Source organism: Oncorhynchus gorbuscha, linkage group LG09 (assembly GCF_021184085.1).
Source record: "Oncorhynchus gorbuscha isolate QuinsamMale2020 ecotype Even-year linkage group LG09, OgorEven_v1.0, whole genome shotgun sequence".
Taxonomy (NCBI): domain Eukaryota; kingdom Metazoa; phylum Chordata; class Actinopteri; order Salmoniformes; family Salmonidae; genus Oncorhynchus; species Oncorhynchus gorbuscha.
In genome coordinates this window covers 54,188,612-54,204,473 of record NC_060181.1, presented here as the reverse complement: position 1 = coordinate 54,204,473, position 15,862 = coordinate 54,188,612, and the positions used below count along the sequence as shown (strand labels likewise).

Below are 15,862 nucleotides of genomic sequence, written 5' to 3'. Positions count from 1 at the left end.
CCTGTGTGTGCCTATCACAGACATAAATGTCATCATCGAAGACAAGTAATCTGACGCCACAAATCCACTGGTCAAAATACTGATGTCCATATAAATAAGGACATTCAAAAACCAAATGCCAAAATTAACCCCCTACAGAACAACATTTTTTTATCAGAGTTTGAGTGTTTGTTTATATTTATATATTTTGGAGTGTTGTAATCACTTAGGGAATGCTGTGTTTCTCAAGCATCATCATTAAGGCACAACATCTGTGTCGGAAAATGAGCATGAGACGTGAGCGTGTGTGTCTGTGTCAGTGTGTTTGTCAGTGTGTTTGCATTTGTGCATGCACACACACGTGTCCGTGTGTCTGGATCTGTGTGTGCGCATGCGCGTCTGGGTGTACATGCGTCTGTGTCTGTGTGAAGGTCAATGTTTGGCATGGTAATGAAGTAGCTTTAGAAGTAAACAGATCCGTCCTTGCAAACAGTGTCTCACCGAAAACAGATGCCAACCATGAGTTTGGACAGAGCAGCGTACCCTCAGGAATACTCTTGGCATTTCAAAAGAACAGCAGTTTAGAGCTGGCTGGCCCACTGACAAAACAGGAGCAGAACCCATCCACGATCTGAATGTTATCATCCTGCTGTAGATGCTCCGGTCACCTTGGCTTCTGCATGCACCACAGATTCAAGAATAATCTGTCATTGAAATAAAAATCTTGGGCTAGGAGCCTGCGACGCAGATAAAGTTGGACACACTCATGTAGGATGTAGCACTAATTTTGACTTTATCACAACTTTATCACAATAACTGTTAGTTATTGTGCATTAGGCTACTTTGGGAGCGGTTACCCTAACCTTTCATTTAGAGTTTAAATGAGATAGGGGTGAGAAGATGTTGAATGAGATAGGGGTGAGAAGAATATATTGACAGATAAAAGTGCCAGACACTGATAGTCATGGTCTCCGTGCTGTGCTAGTTTGCTCTTGGAACTACCGCTCCCGGATCCGGGAGAATTGTCATCAACTGACATTAATTAGCATAATGCAACGGACAAAAAAAATATTACTAGAAAATATTCATATTCATGAAATCACAAGTGAAATATATTGAAACACAGCTTAGTCTTTTGTTAATCACCCTGTCATCTCAGGTTTTGAATTGATGCTTTACAGCCAAAGCAAGACAAGCATTTGTGTACATTTATCAGTAGCCTAGCATAGCATTATTCCTAGCTAGCAGCAGGCAACCTGGTCACGAAAATCAGAAAAGCAATCAAATTAAATCGTTGACCTTTGATGAGCTTCGGATGTTTTCACTCACGAGACTCCCAGTTAGATAGCAAATGATCCTTTTTTCCATAAAGATTATTTTTTTTGCCTAAATAGCTCTTCACGTTTGGCTGAGAATTCGACCAGAAATTGCGGTCACGACAATGCCGAAAAATATTCCAAATTAGCTCCATAATATTGACAGAAACATGGCAAACGTTCTTTATAATCAATCCTCAAGGTGTTTTTCAAATAACTATTCAATAATATATCAACCGGGACAGCTGTATTTTCATTAAGAACGGGAGGAAAAATTGCTACCTCTGTCTATTACGCAATAATTACTCTGAGAGCACTCAGTCGGCACTCACTTCAACATAAAGGCGTGAAAATACATCAAAATGCTGTAGACACCTTGGGGAATACGTAGAAAAAGGAATCTGGTTGATATCCCATTCACTGCTCAATAGGGACGCATCGGAACGCAGAGCTTTCAAAACATGAGTCACTTCCTTATTGGATTTTTCTCAGGCTTTCGCCTGTAATATCAGTTCTGTTATTACTCACAGACAATATTTGTACAGTTTTGGAAACTTTAGAGTGTTTTCTATCCTAAGCGGTCAATTATATGCATATTCTAGCATCTTGTCCTGAGAAAATAGCCTGTTTACTTTGGGATAGCCCGTTTACTTTATTTTTCCAAAAATGAAAATAGTGCCCCCTAGTGTCAAGAGTTAAATAATGGAAGATTCCACGCTGGAAACTACAAGCTAAGACTCTAATGTATAAGTAATATACTACGTCTGTAAAATGTTTAATAATAAATAACTCTGGTCCTTCTACCGGTCTGAAAATCTCCAGTGTAGGGTTGGGCTGGTGGTTTACCCTGCTCTCACACCCTAACATCCTCAAGCTCCAACTCAATCTCCCTCCAGCAACCCTCTGGAAACTTAACTAAACTCAAAACCATGGGAGACAGACAAGGCTTTTAGAATGGCTATGCCCCGGGTGTGGAACATGCAGCCAGACTCAGTCAGGGGTGCAGTGTCCCTCCATTTCAACTTAAAACATTAATCAATCTTATAATTGTGACTTTCATAAGACTTCTTGGACATGGTCAAGACACATGAATTTGAGCTTCATGCAGTGCCTTCAAAAAATATTCACACCCCTTGACTTTTTTTCTCCACATTTTGTTGTGTTACAACGTGGGATTAAAATTGATGTAATTGTAATTTTCTTGTCAAATATCTACACAAAATAAAAAAATAAAAATAAAAAAAAACATTAAAAAAACACTAATATTTCCTGGTTAGATAAGTAATTCAACCCCCTGAGTCAATACATGTTAGAATCATATTTGGCAGCAATTACAAGTGTGAGTCTTTCTGGGTCTCTAAGAGCCTTCCACACCTCAACTGTGCAACATTTGCCCATAATTATTTTCAAAATTCTTCAAGCTCTGTCAAATTGGTTGTTGATCATTGCTAGACAACCCATTTCCAGGTCTTGCCATAGATTTTAAAGCAGATTTAAGTCAAAACCGTAACTTGACCACTTTGTAAATGGTTTAAAGTCACCATTGTTAGGAAGGACATCTTCATATTTGTAGTGACTGGGTGTATTGATACACCATCAAAATATAATCAACACCATGCTCAAAGGGATATTTAAACAGCTTTTTTTTAACCCATCTACCAATCTGTGTTTGCCATTCACTGCTGGACTGAGGGCCCTTACAGATAATTGTATGTGTAGACTACAGAGTTGAGGCAGTCATTCAAAAATCATGCTAAACACTATTATTGCACACAGTCCGTGCTCCAACCAATTATGTGACTTGTTAAGCACATTTTTACTGCTGAACTTATTTAGACTTGTCAGAACAAAGGGGTTGGATACTTATTGAGTTGAAGACATTTCAGCTTTTCATTTTTAATTTATTGTAAAAAACTAAATCGAAATACACAATTCCACTTTGAAATTATGGGGTATCGTGTGTAGACCAGTGACTCAAAATTCAGGCTGTAACAGAACATTTTACATTTACATTTAAGTCATTTAGCAGACGCTCTTATCCAGAGCGACTTACAAATTGGTGCATTCACCTTATGACATCCAGTGGGACAGTCACAGAACTAAATGTGGAAAAAGTCAAAGGGTGTGAATACTTTCTGAAGGCACTGTACATGTTTATATAAGTAGATAATGGTGGCTTAGTCAGGTATTAGCCAATAATGCCTAATGAATGACTAATAATTCCTAATAAAGTCCTAATTAGCAATGTATACTGCAAATCAGTGCCAATAATGTGATCCCTATACTGGCGCTACCAAAGTCTGGATCGTTTTCTTTGAGCGATGACTTGCCTACTGCTATAGAATACACACAGCACTAATGTCATTAAAATGCAGTCATACATGCATTATGTGACCAATATCTGTGTTGATCTTACCTGTCTGAAACATTGTCCTGGATTTAAACAGACGCATGTTATTGCCTACCGACCTTGCGCCTTCTAAAGGCAATTTTGCTGACGGTCGCAGAGCTTACATTCACAGAAAATGCTGTAGATGTCGGCTCAATTGAAAATGACCTCAAATGTCAAGCGTTATGCACTTGTCGACAACGCAACTTTGATTGAATCCCGGCCATTGTCTACATGAGTCACACCAATATGTTTACAAAGAATCCCAATTGAATGACCTATCATGTCAATGCACCATATTCCTTCTCCTATCATCGTCAAACAGCTGAGAAACAGGTCATTATAATGGACAAGAGTTGTGAAGTCATCACACAGATATCATTAGTCAGATTGTAATGGAAAGGGCTGTATTGGAAAGGGCTCCTAGTCGAAATAGATGTGATTGAGGGGTTATGAGAGCTATGCACTTCCTCACCAGACATCCTCACCAGACATAGTGAAATTTGGAGGGTACTAAGCTAACATATGGAATTGTTTTAAGATGGTCATACCATAGATGATTTAGTTATTTGATTTGAATTTTTAGGTATGAAAAAATATAAAATGTAGAATTTTGTCTTTAGTACTTTAGTACATTGAATACTCCTGTGTTGTCTTGGCTGTGTGCTTGGGATCATTGTCCTGTTGGAAGGTGAACCTTTGGCCCAGTCTGAGGTCCTGATTGCCCTGGAGCAGGTTTTCATCAAATGATTCTCATGGTCTCAAGAGTCCTTTAGGTACCTTTTGGCAAACTCCAAGTGTCACGTGCCTTTTACTAAGGAGTGGCTTTCGTTTGGCCACTCTACCATAAAGGCCTGATTGGTGGAGTGCTCCAGAGATGATTGTCTTTGTGGAAGGTTCTCCCATCTCCACAGAGCAACTCTGGAGCTCTGTCAAACTGACCATCTGGTTATTGGTCACCTCCCTTCTCCCCCTATTGCTCAGTTTGGCTGGGCGGCCAGCATTAGGAGAGTCTTGGTGGTTCCAAACTTCTTCCATTCAAGAATGATGGAGAACACTGTGTTCTTGGGGACCTTCAATGATGCAGAAATCATTTGGTACCCTTCCCCATATCCTGTCCTCGACACAATCCTGTCTCGGAGCTCTACGCACAATTTCTTCGACCTCATGGCTTGGTTTTTGCTTTGACATGCATTGTGAACTTTCGGACCTTATATAGACAGGTGTATGCCTTTCATGTCCAATCAAATTTAATTTAAAACAGGTGGACTCCAATCAAGTTGTAGAAACATCTCAAGGATGATTAATGGAAACAGGATGCACCTGAACTCAATTTCGAGTCTAATAGCAAATGGTCGGAAAACTTATGTAAATAACGTTTTTCTGTTTACATTTTTAATACATTTCCACGCACATTATGGGGTAATTGTCTGTACATTGATGAGGATTTTTTTTTAATCCATTTTTAGAATAAAGCTGTAACAAAACAAAATGTAGAAAAAGTCAAAGGGTCTGAATACATTCAGAATGCACTATAGTTGATCTTAGATTGTGTGCGGCTGCTCGGCCATGGGAACCCATTTCATGAAGATCCCGACGAACAGTTATAGTGCTGTTGAACAGTTATTTTGCTGATGTTGCTTCCAGAGGTAGTTTGGAACTCGGTACTGAGTGTTTCAACCGAGGTCAGACGATTTTTAGGTGCTACGCACTTTAGCACTCAGCGTTCTCGTTCTGTGAGATTGTGTGGACTACCGCTTCACGGCTGAGCTGTTGTTGCTCCTAGATGTTTCCACTTCACAATAACAGCCCTTACTGTTGACTGGAGCAGCTCTAGCATGGCAGAAAGTTGACAAAATAATTTGTGGGAAAGGTGGCATCCTATGACAGTGCCACAATGAAAGTCACTGAGCTCTTTGGTACGGGCCATTCTACTGCAAAAGTTTGTTTATGGAGATCGCATGGCTGTGTGCTCGATTCTATATACCTCAGCAATGGGTGTGACTGAAATAGCCGAATACACTAATTTGAAGGGGTGTCCACATACAGTTGTCCATGTAGTTTTTAAGAAAGCTCAGGAAATATTTTTGTTGTTTTGGACATATATTTAACACCTGATTTTAACGACCTCCATACTTCCATTAGTTTGTATAGGTAACCTTTCAGATGCGCCCCGTACCACTTGAGGGGGCCGTAGAGCAAGAACGATTTTTGGGATGTCTCACGATCTGACAAACCAATGTAGCTCGGCCACCTTCCACCACAGGTGCGGAAGGCCGAAATAAGCAAATGCGGTGGATTGAGATGTAGCCAATGATAAATATCTGATATCCATAAATTAAACAGACATATTTTGATGGGGATTTTTTTTATTGTGTTACTTAGGTTTTCTTAAGGACTGGCCACAGTGCAAGAAAAGATCATGAACACAACCCGCTTACACTTTCTCTAGACCTATGACTGAAAGCATCGGGGATTCAATTGGCATTTGGCAGATCAGGTTTCGCAGGTAATGGTTGTTAATACACTAGGAGTGCAGAGGCTCAGGGCCAAGGGAGAACACTGGACAATGAAATATGCAACACACAACTGTATTATTTAATCCAAGGTTATGTAACAGATGAATGCTGTAGCACCGATCTCTTAAGGTTCTCAAAAATGGTCAGAACCGGGTCAAACTTGGAGCTTACTTGGCAAAGAATAAACAGTGCCCGAGTCCACAGTGCTCTCTACGGTGTGCACCACATGTCTTATGGACAGGCATGTTACACAATGTGCAGAAGACATTGCGACAGCACTACTCGTCAGTTTGCTGTAAAAAGAGGGCATGTATAGTCCACAGTGTTCAAGCTGTTTCTTAACTTGCATTAGCATGTGCTTCTGCTACTGAATAAAAGTATCATGGAACGTCAAGAGAGTTCATTGATCACCGTGAGTGTCAAAGACCTTGAATCAGCCTGCTGCAGTCGCCTCAGTGAATCTAACTTTGGATTTCCGGAGCAATTAGCGTCCCCATAAATCTACACATATCACAGCTGACAAAGACAGACGGCCAAGAAGATATGTGCAATTTTATCCATTTCTCATCAGGACCCATGATATGTACACTACCGTTCAAAGGTTTGGGGTCACTTAGAAATGTCCTTGTTTTTTAAAGAAAATCACATTTTTTGTCCATTAAAATAATATCAAATTGATCAGAAATACAGTCTAGACATTGTTAAAAAATATATTTTTATTTTATTTATTTAACCCTTATTTAACCAGGTAGGCTAGTTGAGAACAAGTTCTCATTTGCAACTGTGAATGGCCAAGATAAAGCATAGCAGTGTGAACAGACAACACAGAGTTACACATGGAGTAAACAATTAACAAGTCATTAACACAGTAGAAAAAAAAGAGTCTATATACTGTACATTGTGTGCAAAAGGCATGAGGAGGTATCCGTATAATTACAATTTTGCAGATTAACACTGGAGTGATAAATGATCAGATGGTCATGTACAGGTACATTGGTGACATTGGTGTGCAAAAAAAGCAGAAAATGACTATTGGAGCTGTAAACCCATTATCAGAAACCATCACTTCTGTGTTCCAATGGCACGTTGTGTTAGCTAAATCAAGTGTATCATTTGAAAAGAAAACCCTTTTGCAATTATGTTAGCATAGCTGAAAACTGTTCTGCTTAAAGAAGCAATAAAACTGGCCTTCTTTAGACTAGTTGAGTATCTGGAGCATCAGCCTTTGTGGGTTAGATTACAGGCTCACAATGGCCAGAAACAAAGGACTTTCTTGGATTAGCTAACATAACATGACATTGGAACACAGGAGTGATGGTTGCTGATAATGGGCCTCTGTAAGCCTATACAGATATTCCATACAGAATCAGCCGTTTCCAGCTACATTAGTAATATACAATATTAACAATGTCTACACTGTATTTCTGATCAATTTTATTTTATTTTAATGGACAAAAAAATGTGCTTTTCTTTCAATAACAAGGACATTTCTAAGTGAACGAACGTAGTGTATGTCTGGTGTTCCACCATCTTAAACCATATGGTAGGTGAAATAAACACTGCATATATCATCAACTTTACAAGAAGTCTATGGCATTAGTAACAATTATCACTGAATAACATCTGAATTAGCTGCACAGTAGAACCCCACTCATCACTGAATAATATCTAAATTAGCTACCCAGAAACCTCACTCTGTTGGCACATTTAATGAGTTTTGGAGAGTGGAAAACACACTCCATTGGTAGATGAGGTCTGGGTGTTGTAGTGGAGTGGTTGTGAATATGGCTATGTGCAGACTCGTGTCCCGGGCTCCAGTGGAGACCCAGGTTATACATAGACAGTGGATATGAAATATTCATCAGAACGACAAGCGTCTGTTGTGGGATATTTTAAGATTTCGCACTGTTGCTAAATGACCCTGAGGCTCAGCATACTGGATATCCACTGTGAGAGAAAAGCTCTGAAGATGGAATATTGATTTGGCAAACATACAGCTATGGGGATATTCTCTTTTACTTTTTTGTAACAGTCAGTTTGGACAAGGTACTCTGAAAAATGCATGTTACTCAAGCCTCATTGCAACCAACTCACCCTAAGTAACTTGCAACTCACCTTCAGTAGCTTTGCTAAAGCACTTTGAAGGCCCCTAAACATGTATTTTTAAGTTCAGTCATTTCCAAAGCATTAGGTGGCTAGGTTATGAGCAGAGTGTAACGTGTGCGCTGGGAGTTGGGAAACAAGTTCAGGGAGTGAATCATTTAATAAATACAGTATATGAAAGCAGATAATACAAAACAAGAAACACGAACAACACACGGACATGAAACTAAAACAGAAAAAGTGACGACTGGGGGGAAAAAAAACAAAGTGTGACATATAAAGGGCAGGTAATCAAGGAGGTGATGAACTACAGGTGAGTGTCATTATTTGCGTAACGATGGTGACAGGTTAACGAGCAGCCATAACGAGCAGCCTGGTGACCTAGAGGCCGGAGAGGGAGCACAGGTGACAGTACCCCCTCCCCGACCGCAGGAAGCAGACCAAAATTACGATCCTGGGGATCAGCAGCAGGAGAGAAAGAGAGCCGGAGAGAGAGCATATACCTGATACAGAGGCTGGAACCAGTTCAGCACACAAAACAAAAAAACAATAATTCTTTGAGGAACGGAAACAGAACCGGGAACGAAAGTGATCTCTAATGTTCTGGAACAGAACCATTATTTTCTCATCTTGAGAACCGGTTATTCATGCAACTTTTTGTTCAAAAAAATATTCCTAAAGTCTCGTATATAATTCTGTAACATTATGATGCTAGTAGTAGCCTGTACACATTGCAATTCACATCATGTGATGATGCTCAGCAATTCAAGCCAAGCCCCCTCCATGTCCACCCCTCTCTCTCACTCTCTCCCCTCTGGTAAAATTTTGGTCGTATCTTGCACCTGCACTTATCTGCCCATAAAATGTGTAAACAACTACCGTGCTCGTTCCATAGTAAGCTACTCTATCCATGCTAATTGGTGGAGTAAATTCATGAGCTAAATGTAAAAACTATGTTGATTTCACATGGTAAAAAAAGAACAAAAAATAAAATAAAATAAAATTTTATTTGTCACATACACATGGTTAGCAGATGTTAATGCGAGTGTAGCGAAATGCTTGTGCTTCTAGTTCCGACAGTGCAGTAATAACCAACAAGTAATCTAACTAACAATTTCAAAACTACTGTCTTATACACACAAGTGTAAGGGGATAAAGAATATGTACATAAAGATATATGAATGAGTGATGGTACAGAGCGGCATAGGCAAGATGCAGTAGATGGTATCGAGTACAGTATATACATATGAGATGAGTATGTAAACAAAGTGGCATAGTTAAAGTGGCTAGTGATACATGTATTACATAAAGATGCAGTAGATGATATAGAGTACAGTATATACGTATACATATGAGATGAATAATTATATTATATTAGGTAGCATTGTTTAAAGTGGCTAGTGATAAATTTTACATCATTTCCCATCAATTCCCATTATTAAAGTGGCTGGAGTTGAGTCAGTGTGTTGGCAGCAGCCACTCAATGTTAGTGGTGGCTGTTTAACAGTCTGATGGCCATGAGATAGAAGCTGTTTTTCAGTCTCTCGGTCCCAGCTTTGATGCACCTGTACTGACCTCGCCTTCTGGATGATAGCGGGGTGAACAGGCAGTGGCTCCGGTGGTTGTTGTCCTTGATGATCTTTATGGCCTTTCTGTAACATAGGGTGGTGTAGGTGTCCTGGAGGGCAGGTAGTTTTCCCCCGGTGATGCATTGTGCAGACCTCACTACCCTCTGGAGAGCCTTACGGTTGTGGGCGGAGCAGTTGCCGTACCAGGCCGTGATACATGACCTGTTTCGTTTGAACCTGTTCAGAACTTTATTATGCTGGTCAGAACACTGGAATGGAAACAAAATAGATAAGGGTTCTGATCAGAACTGAACGATTGGAAAATAATTTTGGTTCCAACCCCTGGTTATGAGCAACATTAAAGCCAAAGTTAAAAGCAGATGATGATTCGCTCATGTTGAGTTTGTTTTGCTCTTGGCATCACAGATCCATGCTTCTTAGCTCTCACCCTGTGGAACTCAAAGCTTTTCTGGGTCAGTGAAGCTTGAGTAACACCTCTGGCAGAACTGAAAGAGAAAAGGGTTGCTTAACATTCTACATACAGTGGGGCAAAAAAGTATTTAGTCAGCCACCAATTGTGCAAGTTCTCCCACTTAAAAAGATGAGAGAGTCCTGTAATTTTCATCATAGGTACACTTCAACTATGACAGACAAAATTAGAAAAAAAATCCAGAAAATCACATTGTAGGATTTCTAATGAATTTATTTGCAAATTATGGTGGAAAATAAGTATTTGGTCATCTACAAACAAGCAAGATTTCTGGCTCTCACAGACCTGTAGCTTCTTCTTTAAGAGGCTCCTCTGTCCTCCACTCGTTACCTGTATTAATGGCACCTGTTTGAACTTGTTATCAGTATAAAAGACACCTGTCCACAACCTCAAACAGTCACACTACAAACTCCACTAAGACCAAAGAGCTGTCAAAGGACACCAGAAACAAACAGACAAGGATACATTTTTCTTACTTTTTAACTCTGCATTGTTGGGAAAGGGCTTCTAAGTAAGCATTTCATGTTTTTTTTACGTTTATGCCTGTTGTATTCAACATGTGACAAATAAAATTGTATTCAAGTTTTATAAACTGCACTTAATCAATGGATAGAACTGGTATCAAGGAACTCTACACTCAATTTCTGAATCCCATAAAGTTTGTTTCTGTGCGGTGAGATAGAATCAGAATGCCTCTTGTTTGATGCAATCTGATGTTATTTGTCTTGTTTCGGCTACTGTATCAACGCTGAGACAACGCAGATGCTTGTGGCTGTGCATGATCTTAAGTGTAGCAAGTCAAGCAACTCTATATAATAGCACCCAACATAACTATCACCACCACCATCATCATCATCATCATTATCATCATCATCATTAGAAAGATGGCCCCGAAGAACATGGCTGACGTTTTAGATTCTCCCAACCAATTGTGCTAATTTGTTCATTTTTGGCATTTTGTGTAACTTATTTTTAAACTTATTGTGTACATAATGTTGATGCTATAATCTCTTATGACCGAAAATAACTGAACATCAGAACAGTGATTACTCACAGCGGACTTGAAGAAACGTTTTATTTTAACAAGTCTGACGAGAAGGATATCCTGCTTTCACTGGAAATGGCACAGATCCCCGCCTTTTGCATGAAGAAAAGACATAGGAAAAGGGGTCGCAGGTCGGGCAGCCTGCTGAGAATCCGTTCTTCTTGCTAACATGCAATCATTGGAAAATAAAATTGATGACCTACGATTAAGATTATCCTACCAAAGGGACATCAAATACTCTTGTGTTTCACAGATGTGGCTGAACGAAGATACGAACAATTTAGAGCAAGCTGGATTTTCCATGCATTGGCAGAACAGAGATGCTACCTCTGGTAAGACGAGGAGTGGGGGTGTGTGTCTATTTGTCAATAACAGCTGGTGCGCGATGTCTAACATTAAAGAAGTCTCGAGGTGTTACTCGCCTGAGGTAGAGTGCCTTATGATAAGCTGTCGACTACAATATCTACCAAGAGAGTTCTCATCTATATAACTCTTAGCCATCTATTTAACAACACAGAACAAAGCTGGCACTAAGACCACTCTCAACCAACTCTATAAGGCCATAAGCAAAGAAGAAAATACTCACCCAGAAGCGGTGCTCCTAGCGGCCAGGGACTTTAATGCAGACAAACTCAAATCAGTTTTACCAAATTTTTACCAGCATGTCACCTGTGCAACCAGAGGGAAAAAATGCTTCACAACCTTTACTCCACAAACAGAGATGCATACAAACTCTCCCCGCCCTCCATTTGGCAAATCTGACAATAATTCTATCTTCCTGCTTCCTGCTTAAAAGCAAAAATGAATGCAGGAAGCACCAGTGACTAGATCAATAAAAAAAGTGGTCAGAGGAAGCAGATGCTAAGCTACAGGACTGTTTTGCTAGCACAGACTAGAATATGTTCCGGGATTCATCCAATGTCATTGAGGGGTACACCACCTCAGTCATCAGCTTTATCAACAAGAGCATCGACAACGTCGTCCCCACAGTGACTGTACGTACATATCCCAAACAGAAGCCATGGATTACAGGCAACATCCACATCGAGCTAAAGGCTAGAGCTACCACTTTCAAGGAGCGGGAGACTAATCCAGACGCTTATAAGAAATCCCACTATGCCCTCAGACGAACCATCAAACAAGCAAAGCGTCAATACAGGATTAAGATTGAATCCTACTACACCGGCTCTGACGCATATCGGATGTGGCAGGGCTTGAAAACTATTACGGACTAGAACGAGAAACCCAGACGCGAGCTGCCCAGTGATGCGAGCCTACCAGATGAGCTAAATGCCTTTTAAGCTCGCTTCGAGGCAAGCAACACTGAAGCATGCATAAGAGCAACCAGCTGTTCTGGATGATTGTGTGATCCCGCTCTCGGTAGCCAATGTGAAGAAAACCTGTAAACAGGTCAACATTCACAAAGCAGCTGGGACAGACGGATTACCAGGATGTGTACTTAAAGCATGCGTGGACCAACTGTCAGGTGTCTTGACTGACATTTTAACCTCTCCCTGACCGAGTCTATAATACCTACATGTTTAAAGCAGACCACCATAGTCCCTGTGCCCAAGGAATGCAAAGGTAACCTGCCTAAATGATTACCGCTCCGTGGCACCCATGTCATTGGCCATGAAGTGCTTTGTATGGCTCACAACAGCATCCTCAAGGATACCCTAGACCCACTCCAACTCGCATACAAACAGATCCCCAGATGACGCAATCTCAATTGCACTCCACACGGCCCTTTCTCATCTGGACAAAAGGAACACCTATGTGAGAAACCTTTTCATTGACTACAGCTCTGCGTTCAACAGCATAGTGCCCACGAAGCTCATCACTAAACTAAGGACTCTGGGACTAAACACCTCCCTCTGCAACAGGATCCTGGACTTCTGGAAGGGCCGCCCTAGGTGGTAAGAGTAGGCAACGACATGTCTGCCACGCTGATCCTTAACCCACGGTCCCCTCAGGGGTGTATACTTAGTCCCCTCCTGTACTCCCTGTTCACCCACGACTGCGTGGCCAAACACGACTCCAACACCATCATTACGTTTACTGACGACACAACAGTGGTAGGCCTGATCACCGACAACGATGAGACGGCCTATAGGGAGGAGGTCAGAGAACTGGCAGTGTGGTGCCAGGACAACCTCTCCATCAATGTGAGCAAGAAAAAGTAGCTGATCGTGGACTACAGGAAAAGGCAGGCCGAACAGGTCCCCATTAATATCGACGGGGCTGTAGTAGAGCGGGTCGAGAGTTTCACGTTTCTTGGTGTCCACATCACCAACGAACTATCATGGTCAAAACATACCAACACAGTCATGAGGAGGGCACGACAAAACCTTTTCCTCCTCGGGAGAATGAAAATATTTGGCATGGGTCCCCAGATCCTCAAATGTTTCTACAACTGCACCATGGAGAGCATCCTGACCAGTTGCACCACCGCCTGGTATGGCAACTGCTCGGCATCTGCCCGTTAGGCACTACCGAGGTTCGTGCGAATGGCCCAATACATCACTGGTGCCAAGCTTCCTGCCATCCAGGACCTATATAATAGGCGGAGTCAGAGGAAAGCCCCAACAATTGTCAGAGACTCCAGTCACCCAAGTCATAGACTGTTTTCTCTACTACCGCACAGCAAGCTGTACCGGAGAGCCAATTCTAGGACCATAAGGCTCCTCAACAGCTTCTACCCCCAAGCCATAAAAAATCTCAACCGGACAATTTACATTAACCACCCCCACCCTCCCTTTTGTACACTGCTGCTACTTGCTGTTTATTATCTATGCATAGTCACTTCACCCCCACCTACATGTACAAATTACCTCAACTAACCTCTACCCCTGCACACTGACTCGGTACCGGTGCCCCCTGTATATACTGTAGCCTCATTATTGTTATTCTTATTGTGTTACTTTTTGTTATTACTTTTTATTTTAGTCTACTTGGTAAATATTTTCTTAACTCTTCTTGAACTGCACTGTTGGTTAAGGGCTTGTAAATAAGCATTTCACGGTAAAGTCTACACTTGTTGTATTCGGCGCATGTGACAAATAAAGTTTGATTTGATAATCATCATCAACAACAACATTAGCAACAGCAGCAGCAGCCATCAATAAAGTACCTGCACCAACAACAATAGCAGCTCAACAAGTAAAGTTTGCACTAACTGTTACAGAATATGAAGTCACCCTCTCCTCTCGCCGCTGGGCATCTGGGGCCTGCTGATGCTGCATGGCTGTGGCACAAAGCACCACCCTGTACCCTGTGGTAGAAAATCCTGTTCAAAGGTGCCCTCTCTCACCCTCCCACGCTATCCAGGAGCGCACCTGGAAACTGAAACCTGCGCTCTAACCTGCAGACACACCAGACATCACTAAAGCCTGTCTCACATGGAGTAAACAGTTGCATCCCCGTTAGCTCAAGCTCTTTTATCTATAGGTCACTAAACAGGCATACAGGAAGCACTGTGGCTTTCTGTGTACTATTGTGTATTGCTAACATGTTTTTATTTTTTGGGGAAAGGGGATTTCATAAGGATCTGTAAGATAAGCGATATAGGATAGAAAATGGTGGGTTAAAGGAGCCTCAGTTCAGTGTAATAAACTGACACTAAGAAAGAGGCTGTTTAAAGGACCACATCAGAATGTTAATGTTTCTAGGTATTAAAGGACCACATCAGAATGTTTCTAGTTATTAAAGGACCACATCAGAATTTTTCTAGTTATTAATGGACCACAATTCAGCACGTTAATATTTCTAGTTATTAACTAACCCGTACAATCATTATTTGCAGTATTTTGCAGAACACAGAGATACAGTACATACAAAATAGCTGCTTTACAAAACGCTTCTCTTACATGGAGGCAACAAGCAGCATTTACTACTCCCTTCCCTATCAACATCCCGTGTACTAGAAACACAAATCAGCCATGTCCATGATAAATCTGTCTTGAAAGCGGAAGTGTGCACGATACACAATTAGAAAAGCACATGCCCACATGTCAGACTGGCCCACATTTTAACTTTCTCTTCCAACAGTTGTGCATTGTGGGTGAAGTTGCCTGGATACGTGGATGACTGTGTGTGGGATGGGCGCAGGGTGGTTTTAATTGTTCCCCAGGGAGCAACGCCTCCATCTTGAGATGGACAGGTGGCAGGGCCATGCTTCGCAGAACTACTTTAATTGGGATCTTCAAGCTTGTATGAGGCGTCCTCTCATTCGCTAAAATGGGTGAGTGGCGCCCTCTCATTCGCTAAAGTAGGCGAGTGATGCTCTCTCATTCGGTAAAGTGGGTGAATGGTGCCCTTTTGTTTCTGGGAGGAGGCACATGGTGTCTAAAGACTGAAAAGAAACACGCTTTCCTCCCAACTGGAGTCTGTGGTTTTTGGGGAATGTGGACCCAGTGGACAAAACTGGTTCATTTGACATCATTACAACCAGTTT

The 15,862-nt window shown here is 41.3% G+C and overlaps 1 protein-coding gene across 2 annotated transcripts in view; it reads right to left on the bottom strand.

Annotated features, from left to right (window-relative positions):
* The window catches only part of LOC124043770 (inactive dipeptidyl peptidase 10-like), a 340,940-nt gene that overhangs the window by 123,956 nt on the left and 201,122 nt on the right, over nucleotides 1-15,862 (bottom strand). The window lies entirely within an intron of this gene.